The 19739-nt window shown below is 46.7% G+C and overlaps 1 protein-coding gene across 1 annotated transcript in view; it reads left to right on the plus strand.

Annotated features, from left to right (window-relative positions):
- Positions 1–2972: 2972 nt before the first annotated feature.
- The window catches only part of LOC120933091 (disintegrin and metalloproteinase domain-containing protein 28-like), a 150991-nt gene continuing 134224 nt past the window's right edge, over positions 2973–19739 (plus strand). Inside the window, exon 1 of the mRNA XM_040346090.1 lies at positions 2973–3222. The gene's annotated coding sequence lies outside the window, so the exon portion shown is untranslated. The remainder of the gene's footprint in view (positions 3223–19739) is intronic.

The following is a 19739-nucleotide window of genomic DNA, read 5'->3' on the forward strand; positions in this document are numbered from 1 at the left end:
TTCTCCTCTAAGGATGTGTGGCAGGGGACGTGTCTTATGACTACATACGTTTGCTAGTAGGTGTCCCTCATTTCCATCTCAAAATGTTGGGAGGTATGGTTATTGGCACAAACCTCTATCATTAAAGTGCATTTACAGTTTTCTAGCACGCAAACAGAAACTAAGAAGTATAGTAAAGGTAGATACTTCTGTTCTTTTTCATTAATGCTGAACTTTAGGCAGATACAAAAGTCATTAATTAATGCAGCTTTGTAACAATGCCAAAACTGCATACTGCTTTCCAATGTATCCGGCAAACTTTATTACAGGAGCAGCTTATGGAGATACTCAGCCCCTCTCCTCTGCTATGTTTTCTCCCTACTGGGGCTTAGTCATTGGGCTCTGTGAATAAGCCCCAGCAGGGGAAACCTGGGGCTGTAGAGAGCGACACAGGAATTGGAGTGGTGCCTGGGAGATGTATGTGTATACATATTAAAATCAACTTTTATTTGAATGCATGCACAAAACATACCTAAATATGACCTGCTATGAGCCTCTTGTACTCAACAGCAGAGCTCAGAGTGGAACAGGAAAAAAAAAAAAAAAAACAATAAAAAAAAAGTTCATGTGCTAACCAGTGGTGGCTGGTGTTTTTTTTTTTTTTTGGGGGGGGGGGACGACTGTTTTTCGGTCGGTCCAGCACTTACCCCATCTGTGGCAGGCAGCAGGATGTGGCTCCGTGTCCTCCATGTCAACTTCTGGCTCCTCCCCTCCTCCTAGGCATCCAATAGGGGATTGCCTGTCCTTTCAGCCAATTGAGTGACCGGTGTTAAAATTGGCTTCCTGATTTGCCGGCAGAAGGATCAGTATTATAATAATAATATTCATTCGCTGTTGTAACACACTTAGGTGTGATCAAAGCACATTCTCTGCGACCCAAGCCCGTTTTCATCCAATCTCCCCATAGAGGGGAGCTCTGACAGGTCTGTCTCTGCACAGTGAGCGGAGACAGACCTGTCATCCGCCTGTTCAGCGAGGATCAGCAGATTGATCCCCAGCTGAACAAAGTGGAGTCCACCGAGCGGACCGCACGTGTGAAAGGACCTTTTGTCCAGTTACAGGCTGGGGAGGTGAGGGTGGTGTAGAGAAGACCGGCAATGCATACTTAAAGGGGTTGTAAAGGTTAAAAAAAAATTCCCTAAATAGCTTCCTTTACCTTAGTGCAGTCATCCTTCACTTACCTCATTCTTCGATTTTGCTTTTAAATGTCCTTTTTCTTCTGAGAAATCCTCACTTTCTGTTCTTCTGTCTGTAACTACACACGGTAATGCAAGACTTTCTCCCTGGTGTGGAGAAAGCCTCTTGAGGGGGGAGGGGGCGAGCAGGCAAGTCAGGACACTCTCTACTTTGCAGATAGAGAAAGGAGCTGTGTGTTAGTGGGCATCTTGACACTCCTGCTCGCCCCCTCCCCCCTCAGGAGGCTTTCTCCACACCAGGGATAAAGTCATTGCATTACTGTGTGTAGTTACAGACAGAAGAACAGGAAGTGAGGATTTCTCAGAAGAAATAAGGACTTTAAAAGCAAAATGGAAGGATGAGGCAAGTGAAGGAGGACTGCACTAAGGTAAAGGAAGCTATTTAGGGAAATTATTTTTACCTTTACAATCCCTTTAACGGCATAAAACAAAGATTAAGTCACCTTCCCTGCCAGTAAGGATTATGGTTTGTGTGGCTGAGCTGTGTAAATTTCAGTAGGTAGACAGAAATGCATATCAAGCAATATATATATATATATATATATATATATATATATATATATATATATATATATATATATATATATACACATACACACACGTATACACATATACACACACACACACACACACACACATATACATATATATATTGAAGCCTCTGGCTCTAATCACGTGCTTCTAACCCCCCCCCCCCCCCCCATTAGAATCCATGCATCCGGTGCCCTGAATGTAGATTAGGGGGCCGGACGCATGGATAGAGCCACCACTGATATACACTATATTACCAAAAACATTTGGCCTGCCTTTACATGCACATGAACTTTAATGGCATCCCAGTCTTAGTCCGTAGGATTCAATATTGAGTTGGCCCACCCTTTGCAGCTATAACAGCTTTAACTCTGCTGGGAAGGCTTTCCACACACAAGGTTTAGGCGTGTGTCTATGGGAATGTTTGATCATTCTTTTAGAAGCGCATTTGTGAGGTCAGGCATGTTGGACGAGAAGGCCTGGCTTGCAGTCTTCGCTCCAATTCATCCCAAAAGGGTCCTATCGGGTTTAGTTCAGGACTCTGTGCAGGTCAGTCAGGTTCCTCCACCCCAAACTCGCTCATCCATGTCTTAATGGACCTTGCTTTGTGCACTGGTCCAAATCATTTGATGGAGGGGGGATTATAGTGTGGGGTTGTTTTTCATGGGTTGGGCTTAGCCCCTTAGTTCCAGTGAGGGGGGGGGGGGGACTCGTAGAGCCCTTTCACACTGACAGCGCGGAGCATCAGCAGTAAAGCGGCACTAGTTTTACCGTAGTTTTGGAGGTGCATTTCGTCTGCTAGCGGGGTGCTTTTAAGCCCCACTAGCGGCCGAATAAAGGTTAAAAGCGCCTACTTTGCAGGCGCTTCGGCGGCGCTGCCCATTGATTTCAATGGGCAGGGGCGTTTTAAGCACCTTAAAGAAGCTGCTTGTAGATTTTTTTTTTGCCAGCACAGCGCACCAGTGTAAAAGCACTTGGGCTTTCACACTGGGATTGCGGATGAGGAAATTTTTAGGCGCTTTACAGGCACGATTTTTAGCGCTAAAGCGCATGAAATACACCTCCAGTGTGAAAGGGGTCTTAAGGTGTCAGCATACCAAGGCATTTTGGACAATTTCATGCTCGCAACTTTGTGGTAACAGTTTGAAGATATCCCCTTCCTGTTCCAATATAACTGCACACCAGTGTACGAAGCAAGGTCCATAAAGACATGGATGAGTGAGTTTGGGGCGAGTTATTATTTTATACCTCTGATTGCTGCAAATTCTACATTGTGTGGATGGGACTGATATTGAGAGCTACTTCTCATATTGTTGTTTTATCCCATGTATACTAAGCACATTGGACACTTTATTATTCTTGTTAGGAATGCACCAATCCTTGCTGTGATGCCTCCACATGTCAATTCACAACAGGAGCTGTATGTGCAGATGGGGAATGCTGCGAGAAATGTCAGGTGAGTGACAACATGTTAAAGCATCTGTCAATCTAGAGTACAATTTTTTTTAAGGGAATTCATTTTGTGTTTTTCTTTCCTTTTACGATATATGCACAATCAGCTTCGTGCTTAACCACTTAAGGACCAAGCCTGTTTTTCAGATTTGGCGTTTACAAGATTAAAACATTTTTTTTTTTGCTAGAAAATTACTTAAAACCCCCAAACATTATATATATATTTTTTTAATACCCTAGGGAATAAAATGGCGTTCATTGCAATACTTTTTGTCACCCCGTATTTGCTCAGCGGTCTTACAAGCACACTTTTTTTGGAAAAAAATTACTTTGCATCTTTTGAGCTACAGAGGAGGTCTAATGCCGCGTACACACCATCACTTTATGTGATGAAAAAAAACGACACTTTCTGTGAAGTAAAAAATGACGTTTTTGAAACTTCAATTTTCAAAGACGAAGTTGCCTACACACCATCGTTTTCTCACAATGATCTTGCAAAGTGAGGTTACGTTCCACCACGTTTTACCATTGAAGCTTGCTTCATAAGTAGCTTCTGGGCATGCGTGGATGAAAAAACGTCTTAGAAAACGATGTTTTTTGCTACACACGGTCAATTTCTGTGAAGTAAAAAGTGCACTTTTGAAAAACGACACATAAAATTGAAGCATGCTTCAATTTTTTTTGGTCGTTTTTTACAAGACATAAAACGACGTTTTCCCCCACACACAGTCAATTAAAGTGACGTTTTTAAAATCGTCATTTTTTTTCATCACATAAAGTGATGGTGTGTACGCGGCATAATGCCGCGTACACACCATCACTTTATGTGATGAAAAAAAATGACGTTTTTAAAAACGTCACTTTAATTGACTGTGTGTGGGGGAAAATGTCGTTTTATGTCTTGTAAAAAACGACCAAAAAAAATTGAAGCATGCTTCAATTTTATGTGTCGTTTTTCAAAAGTGCACTTTTTACTTCACAGAAATTGACTGTGTGTAGCAAAAAACGTCGTTTTCTAAGACGTTTTTTCATCCACGCATGCCCAGAAGCTACTTATGAAGCAAGCTTCAATGGTAAAACGTGGTGGAACGTAACCTCACTTTGCAAGATCATTGTGAGAAAACGATGGTGTGTAGGCAACTTCGTCTTTGAAAATTGAAGTTTCAAAAACGTCATTTTTTACTTCACAGAAAGTGTCGTTTTTTTTCATCACATAAAGTGATGGTGTGTATGCGGCATTAGGCTAGAATTATTGCTCTTGCTCTAACGATCGCAGGGATACATCACTTGTGTGGTTTGAACACCGTTTTCATATGCGTTCGCTTCTGCGCGCAGAGGTCGTCGGGACGGGGCGCTTTAAAAAAAAATGTTTTGTTTTTTTATTTATTTTTATTTTATAAATTGTTACAAAAAAAAAAAACAAAAAAACTCATATTTAGACTAAAATGCAAATAAATAAATAAATAAATAAATAAATTTGTCATTTGAAAAAATGACAACCAGAAAATATTGCTTTAAGAAGCATGGGTGGAAGTGACGTTTTGACGTCACTTCCGCTATGCTATAGGGACGGGTGGGGGCCATCTTGCCCTCACTCATATCCCAGCCGAGCAGGGGAGAGGACCCGATCGCCTCCGATAACGGTGATCTCGCGGCGAATCCGCCGCGGAGACCACTGTTATCGTTGACAGGACCGCTCACTGAAGAGATGGATATCTCGGTTGTGGCAGCACAAAATGACGTATATATACAGTGAGCGGTCCTTAAGTGGTTAAATTATTCATTTACGTTAATGTTTCTTTGTATAATTGATAATTACTGTATGTGCCAGGAGGCAGCCATATTTGCTCATTACATGTGCAGGCATGGGCGTCCGCTCCATAGGGCAAGGGGGGGCAATTGACCTCCCCTGGAAAACCGAGAGGGTGTTGAAGAGTGAACACCCCTCCTCGACTGAAGCAGTGACATCGCCGCGGTGACAGGCAGGTTAGAACAGGGAGAGAGAGGCGAGCTGCTGGCCGTGGCGTTGCAAGGTGGGACGGGGGGGGACGGGTGGTCTGGTGTTGGGTGATATCACTGCACCTGACCAACCATCCCCTTCTCTGAGCGGTCCCGTGCCGCATGTCACACAGGCACAGTGAGCAGAGTGAAGCCGCCTCCCCCTCCAGTGTTTGTGTACACATGGAGAGGGAACCTGCTTTGCCACGCTGATCTGAGGTACTGAATGGGATGGGGGAGGGGAAGTCCGTCCATGCAAAATGGGGAGGGGTTGTGCTCAATGGGGGGTCCATCTGTGCGGAAGCGGGGTCTGTACTGAAGGGGGGTATGTGCTGAAGGGGAGGTCCATCTGTGCTGAATAGAGGGGTCTGTGCTGAAGGGGGGGGGGTTCATCTGTGCTGAATGGAGGGGTCTGTGCTAAAAGGGGGGGGTCCATCTGTGCTGAATGGAGGGGTCTGTGCTGAAGAGGGGGTCCATCTGTGCTGAAGGGGGGTCTGTACATTCTCTAGGCTATATTTATATGATCATGGAGTGAAGATAAATTATCTCAAGAGACATTTCACACTGCCAGCTGGCCGCGTTCTCGGTAAAGCGCCGCCAAAAAGCAGCGCTTTACCATCGTTTTAGCTGCGCTATTCGGCCACTAGCAGGGCACTTTTAAAGCGTTTGGAGAAAGGGTTAAATGCGACTGTGTATCACCACTGCCGAAGCGCCCCTCCCTGAAAAAATTTCAGCGGACGCCCATGTGCAGGTTCTGTTTCCTGCTTTGCAATGTTATACATTGGTAGTGCTTTACAATAAAAATTGTACAACTGATTGATTGAAAACAATGAGTGCCACATAAGGCTGATATCTTCCCTCAAGTACAGAAGTTGAATGATATATTTTTTTTTAAACATTATTTATTTAAAATATTGTTTTGTGAACTGGATGTGGAGATTCCACATCCAATTCGCAATGGTGTGAACTCAACCTAAAAGCGATACCTCACATGTGTGGGGAAATTGATGTTTACACACACACACACACACACACACTTGTTTGCCCTATGCCATGCTTTTTATATGGGGTGTGTGCAGGGGTGCTTTAATTTTTTTAGTTATTTTATACAATTCTCTTTTTTTATAATTTTATTGGATATTTTACCAATACAGTACAAATCTTACTTCAGATGGGGAATAACTATTCAACCAGCATTGTGGTTATGTATATAACATCACAGTATATGTCATAATAAAATGTAGTGCTCACCCCCCGAAGGAGCCGCTGATAATTGATGGGATGGCATTTACCTCATGGCTCTTTCCGAATGTCTAGGGATGAATGATGCCCACAGCAGCAGTAAAGGAATGTCCACGAAGAAATGTTTTTATGTGCTCTTTATTACCCAGCCGGGTACAAACAGCGAACAGGTGAAAAAAGGGATAGAGATGGAAAGGAGAACAGCAGATTCAGGCGTATCTGGAACAGTCCTGTTCCTATACGTAATACTCTTACACACCACTCCTGTTTGAGTGGGCTTAGCGTGCCAGGATAGGCCTCTCTCACTGAGCTAGCAGCCGGAACACCCTCGAATCTCTTTAGGACAAAGTCTATGCCACAGACCCTCTTGAATGAATGTCAGAGAGGAACCTCTGCCACAGGCCCTCTCTGATTGCAGATACGGAAGTAACCCTCCTAGGTAAAGTTACGCCTGGATCCAGTGGTGGCTGGTGCTCAACATTTTTTTTGGGGGGGGCGCAAAAAAAAAATTGCAGCCTCACTGTGCCCATCAATTGTCACCACTGTGCCATGCCATCAAACGCAGCCACTGTGGCATCAATTGTCACCACTGTGCCATGCCATCAAACGCAGCCACTGTGCCATCAATTGTCACCACTGTGCCATGCCATCAAACGCAGCCACTGTCCATCAAACGCAGCCACTGTGTCCATGCCATCAATTCGCACCACTGTGCCATGCCATCAAACGCAGCCACTATGCCATGCCATCAAACGCAGCCTCTGTGCCATGCCATCTATCGCAGCCACTGTGCCATGCCATCTATCGCAGCCACTGTGCCATCAATTGTCACCACTGTGCCATGCCATCAAACGCAGCCACTGTGCCCTTTAATTGTCGCCACTGTGCATGTCACTGTGCCCTTTAATTGTCGCCACTGTGCCCATTGTCGCCACTGTGCCCATTAAAATGCACTTACCTTTCTGCTTCCACATCCCTCGATGTCCTCTCTCGCCCTCGATGACGCTTCAGCCAATCAGGTTACCGATAACCAGAATCGGTGAACCTGATTGGCTGAGACGGCCGTCAGTCTTATCCAAGGGACGCAGCCCCCGTACGTTCCGAGGATAAGACATCCGGGAGCCAAGGGCTGTACTCAGGCACTTCCCCACAGCCAACCAGCTGCCGTTATTCAGATAGCTGACACCCTATGTCCAGCCATCTGAATAGACCAGTGGCAGCTGGCAACAAAATACATTCATGCAATCCATGAATGTATGTTATTTGAGAGCCAGAGGGGGCGGCGCTGCAGAACGACATTTTTAAAGTCTTAAAGGGCACGTTTTTTTTTTCTGACTACAGGAGGGGGAGGGCGGCGCCCGGGCACCCCCTATGGACGGGCCGCCACTGCCTGGATCCTCTTTTTACCATTGCCCAGGTACCAACTGAAAGAGGAGTCAATCCTTCAGTGGCCGGTCACCTCTAACCCCGGTGGTTCGTCAGAATCCTATTGGACCGCCAGCCTCTCATTGGCGCTCCTCAGATGGACTCCCCACCGAACAGCTACACTTGCTTGGGATCTTCAAAAGTGAGAACCCAGTCGACCACTGGGTCCCTGTCCTGCTCGAATGCTCCGGACTAACTAATGCCTGAAACCAGGAACACCATGTAGCACGCACACTCTGGCCAGGAAGGCCATAACTCCGGAGCGCCGTGATGTGGCCACCCTGAAGGTGGGCGCCACCCCTCAAAATGGCGTCTGTTCACTAAGTACCCTCTCCCAGCATGCCCAGCGAGGTCCAAGCCTCCTGATTGGCCGCTGGAAGAGAACACCCAAACCTCAACTCTGCCACCTACCGCACCGGGGTGGGAAAAACACCCCAGCGCAACAGAATGAGCCCACAGCACAGCCAAGCTGGAACAGAGACCCTACTTAAACATTGAAAATTAAAGGCATTTACACTTTGATTATATTCTAAATTTCAATAGCACCGGTACTTGGAAGTAACCCGGCGCTACACAAACAAGAAAGCAAAAATGCAATACAGCAGTAGGAGTTATATACAGTATATAACAAAACATTGTTGCACCAATTAATCCAGGTTTGCCACAATTTCTCAAAGAAGATGTACAAGGCATTTTCAAAAGGGATACAGCTTTTGACTTTACACATTTTTACATTATTTATTTTTTACTTTATTGATATCACAAGGGGACTAAGGGGGCCCCTATGTGATGGCAAGGGTCGGGTGACGGTACCACTTCCTGCCCGGCCTATAGCCGATTTACGTCCGGGAAATGGTTACACAATCCTGACAGGACGTCCTGCAGGATTTCATGCCGCGGGGGCGCGCAGCGAGGCGATCGGTGATGCGGGGTGTCAGTCTGACACCCTGCATCTCCGATCTCGGTAAAGAGCCTCCGGCGGAGACTCTTTACCACGTGATCAGCCGTGTCCAATCACGGCTGATCACAATGTAAACAGGAAGAGCCGTTGATGGCTCTTCCTCACTCGCGTCTGACACACGCGAGTATAGGAGAGCCGATCGGCGGCTCTCCTGACAGGGGGGGTTCGCGCTGATTGTTTGTCAGCGCAGCCCCCCCTCGGATCGCCACACTGGACCACCAGGGAAGGGCAAATAAAAAAAATAAACATTGAAAAAAAAAAAAAAAATCTTAAAAAAAAAAAAAGCTTTTAAAAAAAAAAAAATTATGCCAATCAGTGCTGGCAACATGGATAGATCAGTGCTGCCCCACAATGTCCATCAGTGCCACCCCAAGTGTCCATCAGTGCCACCCCAAAGTGTCCATCAGTGCCACCCCACAGTGCCCATCCATGCCCAGTGCCCACCTATCAGTGCCCATCCGTGCCACCCATAAGTATCCATCAGTGCCACCCATAAGTGCCGCCCATGAGTGCCCATCTGTGCCGCCCATGAGTGCCCAGTGCCACCCATGAGTGTCCATCAGTGCCGCCCATGAGTGCCCATCAGTGCCACCCATGAGTGCCCATCAGTGCCGCCTATGTGTGCCCATCAGTGCCGCCTATGTGTGCCCATCAGTGCCGCATACCAGCGCCGCCAATCAGTGCCACATCATCTGTGCCCGTCAGTACTACCTCATTGATGTCCATCAGTGCCATCTCATCGGTGCCCATCAGTGCCGCCATATCAGTGCCCGTAATTAAAAGAGAAAACTTACTGTACTTATTTACAAAAAAATTAACAGAAAAAAATAAAAACTTAATTTTTTTTTTAAATTTTCAGTCTTTTTTAGTTGTTGCGCAAAAAAAAAAAAAAATCGCATAGGTGATCAAATACCACCAAAATAAAGCTCTATTTGTGGGAAAAAAGGACGCCAATTTTGTTTGGGACCTACGTCGCACGACCGCGCAATTGCCATTCAAAGTGCGACAGTGCTAAAAGCTGAAAATTGGCTTGGGCGGGAAGGTGCGTAAGTGCCTGGTATGGAAGTGGTTAAGAGAGATATTGAGGGTCATTTAGACCCCCAGTGTCTCTACTGTCCACCAATGCATCTATTCCAGCACAGATACAGCAAAAAAAGCAAAAAAAATGAATAAAATAATTACAATCACTTTTATTATTATTATTATTATTATTATTATTATTATTATTATTATTATTATAATACAGAATGTATATAGCACCAACAGTTTACACAGCACTTTACAATATAAAAGGAAACAGTACTGTTACAAATAAAACATAAGAGGATTAAGAGGGCCCTGCTCAGAAGAGCTTACAATCCAATATCGTGGGGCAAGGTGGTTGCAAAAGGTTGTAACTGTGGGCAATGAGCTGAAGGAAGTGGTAAAAGATTTAGCTGGAGGTGTGATGGGCTTCCCTGAAGAGATGAGGTTTTATGGGATTGCCCGAAGGCAGCTAGAGTAGGAGATAGCCGGACAGGTTGAGGTAGAGCGTTCCAGAGGATGGGAGAGGCTCTGGAGAAATCCTGGAGACAGGGGCGGACTGACAACTCATGGGGCCCCCGGGCAATAGAAGATTATGGGGCCCCCTGGGTTTACAGATGAGTAAGTAACAAACAAAACAACATATAGGGGCTGATTTACTATGCTCTGTGCGCTGCGCTGGTTCATGCGTTAATTAGTACTCCGGGTGAAGCCTTAATTAGGCGCATGAACCAGCGTAGCAGCCGGCGCATTGAAAGTAATATGTAAAGCCGCGCCGAACTCCCTATAGAAGTCTATGGGAGAAATCAAAAGTGTTCATTTTAAAGGCTAATCTGCAAGTTTTGTCTTAAAAAGTGTTTGGGGACCTCAATCAATGTTTTTTTTATTTTTTAAAACGGCCGTTTTTTCGGGAGCAGTGAAATTAATAATGCTTAAAGTGAAACAATAAAAGTGAAATATTCCTTTAAATTTCGTACCTAGGGGGGGGGGTGTAATGTCAGCATGTGAAATTGCCATTTTTCCCCGCACTTAGAACTGTCTCTGTAAAAAATGACATTCTGAAGGAAAAAAAGTCATTTAAAAATTCACACGCGGCTATAATGAATTGTCGGCTCTGACAATTCTAAAGGGATTCATTCATAAAGGGGGAAAAAAATGTGTAGGGGTTCCCCCAAATTAAATTACCAGGCCCTTCAGATCTGGAATGGATATTAAGGGGAACCCCGCCGTAAAAACCAAAAAAAAAAAAGACGTGCGGTTCCCGGCAAATATCCATTCCAGGCCCTTCAGGTCTGGTGTGGATTTTAAAGGGGAACTCCACCCCAAATTAAAAAAAAAATGGGCGTGGAGTCCCCCTAAAAATCCACACCAGACCCTTATCCGAGCACGTTGACCTGGCCGGCCGCAGAAAAGAGGGGGGGGACAGAGTGCGGGCCCCCCCTCTCCTGAACCGTACCAGGCCACATGCCCTCAACATGGGGAGGATGTCCCCCATGTTGATGGGGACAAGGGCCTCATCCCCACAACCCTGGCCGGTGGTTGTGGGGGTCTGCGGGCGGGGGGCTTATCAGAATCTGGAAGACCCCTTTAACAAAGGGGACCCCCAGATCCTGCCCCCCCCTATGTGAAATGGTAATGGGGTACACTGTACCTCTACCATTTTACAAAAAAAAAAGGGACAAAAGTGTGAAAAATGACAGTAGCCGGTTTTTGACAATTCCTTTAATAAAATCTTCTTTCGGCGGCGGTTCCATCTTCTTTCATTCGGGTTTCTTCCTCTGCTTCTTTCTTGGGTCTTCTCGTCCACATCTTGCCGTCTTGCCGTCTTCTGCCATCTTCTTCTCTGTCCGTCGACCTTCTCGTCCCGCATCTTCTGGGCGCTGAGCTTGAATTGAAGATCCCGCCGTGTTCCCGCTCCTGGGACCCGCCCCCCTCTGACGCCACAGGTTAACTCATCTGAAAGTCCGCGTGTGGCATATGTGCGTCAGAGGGGGGCGGGGTCACATGAGTGTCACACGGCGGGAACTTCAATTGGAAGCTGTGGCTTCTTCTTCTCAGACGGCGCGCTTGAAATTTAATTCCCCCGCCGTGTGACGCTCTGTGACCCCGCCCCCCTCTGACGCACATGACCTTCTAAGGAGTTTACTTGTGGCTTCAGAGGGGGGCGGGTCCCTGAAGGGCCTGGTAATTTAATTTGGGGGGACCCCCATTTTTTTTTATTATTATTTTTAATGAGCAATGACTGTATTCTTTATAGCCATGAGTACTTTAAACTTCCTTTTTTTTTTCACTTCAGAAATGACATCTTGTACAGGGACAGTTCTAAGCACGGGAAACATGCGTGTAAACCCCCTCCCCCCTGTATGAAATTTAAAGGAATATTTCACTTTTATTATTTCACTTTAACCACTTCCATACCGCGCCTATTCTGGCACTTCTCTCCTTCATGTAAAAATTATATTTTGTTCCTGGGAAATTAATCAGGACCCCCAAACATTATATATAATTTTTTAGCAGACACCCTAGGGAATAAAGTGGCGGTAATTTTTTATTTGATTTCCAACGGTATTTGCGCAATAACACGGTTCATGAATTAAAAAAAAAAAAGTAAAGTTAGCCCAATTTTTATGGATAATGTTAAAGATGATGTTACACCGAGTAAATAGATACCAACTTGTCACGCTTTAATATTGCACACACTCATGGAATGGCGCCAAACTTCGGGACATAAAAATATCCATAGGCGATGCTTGTTTTTTTTTTTTACAGGTGATCAGTTCAGAGTTACAGAGGAGGTCTAGGGCTAGAATTATTGCTCTTGCTCTAACGCACGCGTCAATACCTCACATGTGTGGTTTGAATGGTGTTTACATATGTGGGCGGGACTTACATGCATATTCGCTTCTGAGTGCGAGCTTCTAGGGACAGGGGCGTTATTTTATTTTTTTGTTTGTTTTTTTTACCTCATATTTTTCTTCTTGCACTTTTTTGTCACTTTTTTTATTTTGGATCACTTTTCTTCCTATTACAAGGAATGCAAACATCCCTTGTAATAGGACTAGTGGGTGACAGGTCCTCTTTATGGAGAGAGGCGGGTCAATAAGGCTGGAAAGCATGGTATTGAAAAAAAAAAAAAAGATCTCATGCTTTCAGCTGCAATCATGTTCATTCAGCACAGTGGTGTAGTGTATAGCACTTTGACCTAGCAGCAAAAGGGTCGCTGGTTCGAATCCCGCCCGTGACACCATCTGCATGGAGTTTGCATGTTCTCCCTGTGCCTGCGTGGGTTTCCTCTACAATATAAAAACATGCTGTAAATCGGATCCGGTCTAAATAAGCCCTAATATGCAGTAGTATATTTAGGTTTTGTTCTGCCCTAGGCCTGACTACATATCTGCACCTCCTAATAGAAAAATGACCCACCCCTTCCTGTCAAGGTCACACCCTGTTTTTGTATGACCCGCCCAGGAATTTTCAGGGGACCCACACACTAGTTCTGGGGGGGAGGGGGGCACTGGATTCCCTTAACCACTTCCATACCAGGCACTTACGCACCTTCCCGCCCAAGCCAATTTTCAGCTTTCAGCACTGTCGCACTTTGAATGGCAATTGCGCGGTCATACAACACTGTACCCAAACAAAATTGGCGTCCTTTTCCCCCCACAAATAGAGCTTTCTTTTGTTGGTATTTGATCACCTCTGCGATTTTTTTTTTTGCGCAACAACTAAAAAAAGACTGCATTTTTTTGTAAATAAGGTTTTCTCTTTCAATTACGGGCACTGATGGGCACCGATGAGATGGCACTGATGGACATCGATGAGGTAGTACTGACGGGCACAGATGAGGTGGCATTGATTGGCGGCGCTGGTATGCGGCACTGATGGGCACTCATAGGCGGCACTGATGGGCACTCATGGGCGGCACAGATGGGCACTCATGGGCGGCACTTATGGGTGGCACTGATGGATACTTATGGGTGGCACTGATGGGCACTGATAGGTGGGCACTGGGCATGGATGGGCACTGTGGGGTGGCACTGATGGACACTGTGGGGTGGTACTGATGGACACTGTGGGGCAGCACTGATTTTCCCAGGTTGCCAGTCAGTGCCCATTTGTGGGCACTGATTGGCATCTTTTTTCTTAATGCTTTTTTTTTTTGCATATATTTTTTTTTTTGCCCACCCTGGTGGTCCAGGGTGGGCATCCCTGGTGGTCCAGTGTGGTGATCCGAGGGGGGGCTGCGCTGATAAACAATCAGCGCGAACGCCCCCTGTCAGGAGAGCCGCCGATCGGCTCTCCTATACTCGCGTCTGTCAGACGCGAGTGAGGAAGAGCCATCGATGGCTCTTCCTGTTTACATCGTGATCAGCCGTGATTGGACACGGCTGATCACGTGGTAAAGAGTCTCCGTCTCCGTGAGAGACTCTTTACCGAGATCGGAGATGCAGGGTGTCAGACTGACACCCCGCATCACCGATCGCCGCGCTGCGCGCCCCCACAGGCGCGCGCGGCATGAAATCCTGCAGGACGTCCTGTCAGGATTGTGTAACCACTTCCCGGACGTAAATCGGCCATAGGCTGGGCGGGAAGTGGTTAATTTGCATAGTTTTTCTCTCACTTCCTGTTTGGCTATGGGGCAGGAAGTGAAGGCAAATCTCCCCAATTTGACATAGATAATACAAAATAAACTGACAGGACCTATAACCCTCCCTCACTCTATCCAAATGTAACGAAAATAAAAAGTGTTGATTATAGTTCTAGTTTAAGCACAAATTTCAGAGAGTTTTATTGAGAGGCCTAATAAAATATGGCATTTGCAAATAAGTATTATCTGCTAATTTTTTGGGGATGTCTGCACCCCTGATAGTGAGTGACAACATTTGTGAGGTGTCTTCACCCTTTCTAATTCAAATTCATTCACTTCCTGTCACATAGCCAAACAGGAAGTGAGGGTAAAACCTTACTAATATCTTTTCTTGGGGACACAGAGATCAATCTAAATAGTTTCCCATTATATAAATTGCACTCTAGCATTTTGCTGTGTACACCCCAAATTTTTAGGGATCTTGGACGTTGGGGTCCATTTACTAAAGGCAAATCCACTTTGCACTACAAGTGGAAGCAAGGAAGAAAGAAAACAAAACAACTTTGCTTCTACAGGATTGGATGTTAAAACCATCAGTGCTTCCTCTCTGATTTTCAGCATCTACGCTTGTACTGCAGAGTGGCTTTGCCTTTACTAAACCCCAAACTAAATAATCATTTGGGGCAGGGATCCTCAAACTACGGCCCTCCAGCTTTTGTACAACTACACATCCCATGAGGCCTTGTAATGCACTGACATTCACAGACATGACTAGGCACGATGGGAATTGTAGTTCGTGACCAACTGGAGGGCCGTAGTTTGAAGACCCATGATTTGGGGTGTACACAGCAGTGCTGGAGTGCAATTTGCTAAATGGGAACACTAGTTAGATTGACCTGTGTCCCCAAGAAAAGACACTGGTAGGGTTTTAACCTCACTTCCTGTTCAGCTGTGTGACAGGAAGTGAAGCTAATTTTAAGAAAAGGGACACAAAGCTAAATCCAAAAAAAACAAGCAGGGGTTCTAACACTCACTTGGCATCCCTCAAACACCCACAATTTGAATCGGATTGCCTTGCGCTAGATTTAAGCACAGTGCTGTAACTCAGCACTTCAAGCCTGTCCACCAATAGCCCCCCCCCCCCCCAACAGGCCATGTTTGCAGGTTTTCCTTCATCTTGCACATGTGCTTTAAATAACAGTCTGGACAGCAATTCTTGATAAGAGAAATCCACAAAACATGACCTGTCGGGGGTACTTGGGGGCGGAGGACCACTGCAGTAAGAAGAATATACTTACCAGTTTGTCTTTAAATTCATGGAGAATAAACATGGAAAACATTTCATGATTACACACCAGGAAAGAAGCTTAGACAAAAATCACACATAATTTGTTAGGCCCAAACCTATTTCAGCTGTAGCTGTCAAAACATGTAGCATGAAAAAGTAACAAAAAAACAAACTTCAAAATTTTAAAGTAATTTTTATTGGTCAACAAAACAAGGAAAGCCAAAAAAGACAAACAAACAAACACACACACACACACACAATCAAAAATACATTTCAAAAATCTAAATAAACATAGTTTTAACTTCCCAACATCTTCATAAATTTTGATCAAAATAAGGCCGCATAGACAAATACATCAAAGTGAACATCATTTAAAAATAAACAAAAACCATTGGCAAAATAAAAATAAACATACAACAAACCACATTTATGTAGCAACAGCATTCATTCCTGCCTGTGACTTGTCCTCAATGTTCCCCTATGGGGGAAGTTCCTCCACTGACTGCGCAGGCGCAAACTTCCCGACGCAAATCCCCGAACCTCGCCCGGCATCCAGGCTCATTCTTTAACATCACCGTGGATTGGAGGATGTTAAAAAAAGAGCCAGGAGGCCGAGCGAGCGAAGCGAGCCATCTGAGCGCAGCGAGGACGTGAGGCCGACTGGCCACTTTCCTCTAAGTCCACGTCGCCCTGGATGCCGGCCGCCGTTCGGGGATTTCCGTCAGCAAGTTTGCACCTGCGCAGTGCTTGAAGGAACTTTCCCGATGGCTGGAACCATCTCAGCGCATCAGTTCGCGCATGCGCTGGAACTTCCGTGATACCTGGAACCAGCACGGCAGATCACCTGCATGCCCCCACTGAGGGCAGCTGAACTGCTCTGTCCAGGCTTTTTATAACATGTGCTAGTAATGAAGCAATTGAAGCAATTGCTCTAACGCACACGTCAATACCTCACATGTGTGGTTTGAACGATGTTTACATATGTGGGCGGGACTTGCGTAAGTCCCGCCCACATATGTAAACACCGTTCAAACCACACATGTGAGGTATTGACGCGTGCGTTAGAGCAATACTTTTAGCACTAGACCTTTGTAACTATAAACTGGTAACCTGAAAAAAAAATAAGGTCGCCTATGGGGATTTGAAATTACTGAAGTTTGGCCACATTCCAAGAGTGTTTGCAATATTAAAGCGTGACATGTTAGGTATCTATTTACTCGGTGTAACATCATCTTTCACATTATCACCAACAATTGGGCTAACTTTAGTGTTTTGTTATTTTTTAACCACTTGAGCCCCAGACCATATTGCTGGTCAATGACCGGGCCCGTTTTTGTGATTCGGCACGGTGTCGCTTTAACTGACAATTGCGCAGTCGTGCGACGTGGCTTCCAAACAAAATTGGCAACCTTTTTTTTTTCCCACAAAGAGAGCTTTATTTTGGTGGTATTTGATCACCTCTGCGTTTTTTTTTATTTTAGAGCTATAACCAAAAATAGAGCATCAATTTAAAAAAATAAAGAATAATTTTTACATTTTGCTATAATAAATATCCCCAAAAATATATATTATAAAAAATAAAATATCCCTCAGTTTAGGCCGAGACGTATTCTACATCTTTTTGGTTCCAAAAAATCGCAAATAGCATTTAGTGTTTGGTTTTGGCAAAAGTTATAGCGTCTACAAAATATGGCATTTTTTTAACTAGTTATTGCGGCGATCAGCGTTTTTTATCGTTACTGCGACATTATGGCGGACACATCGGACACTTTTTTGGAGCCATTGGCATTTTTCTAGCGATCAGTGCTCTAAAAATGCATTGCTTACTATAAAAATGCCACTGGCAGGGAAGGGGTTAACACTAGGTGTGAGGGAGGGGTTAAATATGTTCCCTGGGTATGTTCTAACTGAAGGGGGGGTGGGACTGACATGGGTAAATGACAGATCGCTGTTCATGAAGGGGAACTCCAGACCAAAAAAAAAAACAATGTGGGTTCCCCTCCAGGTGCATACCAGGCTCTTAGGCTTGGTCTGGAACATAAGGGGTTAAACCCGCGCAAAAAAACAGCGTGGGGTCCCCCCCAAGATCCAAACCAAGCCCTTATCCCAGGCACGCAGTCTGGCCAGACAGGAATGGGGGTGGGGACGAGCGAGCGCCCCCCCCCCCTCCTGAGCCTTACCAGACCGCATGCCCTCAACATGGGGGAGTGTGTGCTGTGGGGGAGGGGGGCACTGCCCCCCCACCCCAAAGCACTCTTGCCCCCATGTCGATAGGGACAAGAGCCTCTTCCCGACAACCCTGGCCGTTGGTTGTCGGGGTATGCGGGCGGGGGGCTTATCAGAATCTGAGAGGCCCCTTTATTAAAGGGGCCCCCAGATTCCGGCCCACCACCCTATGTGAATGAGTATGGGGTACATTGTACCCCTACCCATTCACCTGGGGAACAAAATGTAAAAAAATAATACACCACACACATTTATAAATAAATTTATTAGTCAGCCGGGGGTCTTCTGCCGGGGCCCCCCACCACCACCCCATTAGGCCCCGGGCTTCGCCATCTTCTGCCGGAACCCCCTTCACCATGAGGCTCCTGCCTATGCGGGAGGGTCCCGGGCTTCGTCGTGTTCTGCGGGGGGGTGCACCTGCACCCCCCCGTCTTCAGCGCCGAATTTCGCCGGGACCCCCTTCATCATGAGGCTTCCTGCCTATGCGGGAGGGTCCCGGGCTTCGTCGGTTTCTGCGGGGAGGTGCACCTGCACCCCCCCGTCTTCAGCGCCGTATTTCGCCGGGACCCCCTTCACCAGTGAGGCTCCTGCCTTTGGGGGAGGGTCCCAGGCTTCGTCGGTTTCTGCGGTGGAGGTGCACCTGCACTCCCCCGTCTTCAGCGCCGTATTTCGCCGGGACCCCCTTCACCAGTAAGGGTCCTTGCCTTTGGGGGAGGGTCCCAGGCTTCGTCGGTTTCTGCGGGGAGGTGCACCTGCACCCCCCCGTCTTCAGCGCCGTATTTCGCCGGGACCCCCTTCACCAGTGAGGCTCCTTGCCTTTGGGGAAGGGTCCCGGGCTTCTACGGTGTTTTCCGCCGGGGGGTGACACCCGTGGGCTTCTGCGATGCCTTCCGCTTCTGCCCGTCTCCTCCGCGGAGCACAGGGCTTTCTTCCGCCGGAGGGCGCCACCCTCTGGGCTTCTGCGATGCCTTCCGCTTCTGCCTGGCTCCTCCGGGAGCCCAGGGCTTGTCTTCCATTCGATGTTGACACGACGAGGTCCGGCGCTGGAATGCCGTGTCAGCGGCGGGCATTGACTTATGTAGGGCAATGCCACCATGTGACCTCAACCCATGTGACATTACATTCCCATCATGCCCAGGGAATGTGATGTCACATGGGTTGAGGTCACATGGTGGCATTGCCCTATTTAAGTCGATGCTCGCCGCTCACACGGCATGTCAGTGCGGAACCTCGTCTTGTCAACATCCAATGGAAGAGAAGGAAGAAGACAGCGCAGACAAGCCCTGTGCTCCCAGAGGAGACAGGCAGAAGAAGGAAGAGAGAAGAAAGAAGACGGAAGAAAGCCCTGGCTCCGCGGGGGAGCCAGGCAGAAGAGGAAGCAGAGAAGACAGAAGAGAAAAGTCCGGGGAGTTGGCGCACCCCCGGCAGAAGATCAGGAAGACCGGAACCCTGGCGGAAGGCACCGGAAAGACCGGGGGATAGGCGCCATCCCCCGGCAGAAGTCGCCGAAGTCCGGATGCCCCCCCCCCCTAAAGGAAAAGAGCTTAAATGGGGTGGGGGCATTCGGCGGAAGGCTCCGGAGAGGACCGAGGGATGGCGCCCTCCCCCGGCCGAAATCACCGAAGCCCAGGGTCCTGGCAGAAGATCGGGAGAGAAGAAACCCCCCCTTGTGAAAGAGCTAAAGAAGAAAGGGGGGCTCCGGAGCAGATTAATAAAATATTTTTTTGTGTGGTGTCTAATTTTACTTTACATTTTCCCCCAGGTGAATGG

Source organism: Rana temporaria, chromosome 3 (genome assembly GCF_905171775.1).
Source record: "Rana temporaria chromosome 3, aRanTem1.1, whole genome shotgun sequence".
NCBI lineage: Eukaryota > Metazoa > Chordata > Amphibia > Anura > Ranidae > Rana > Rana temporaria.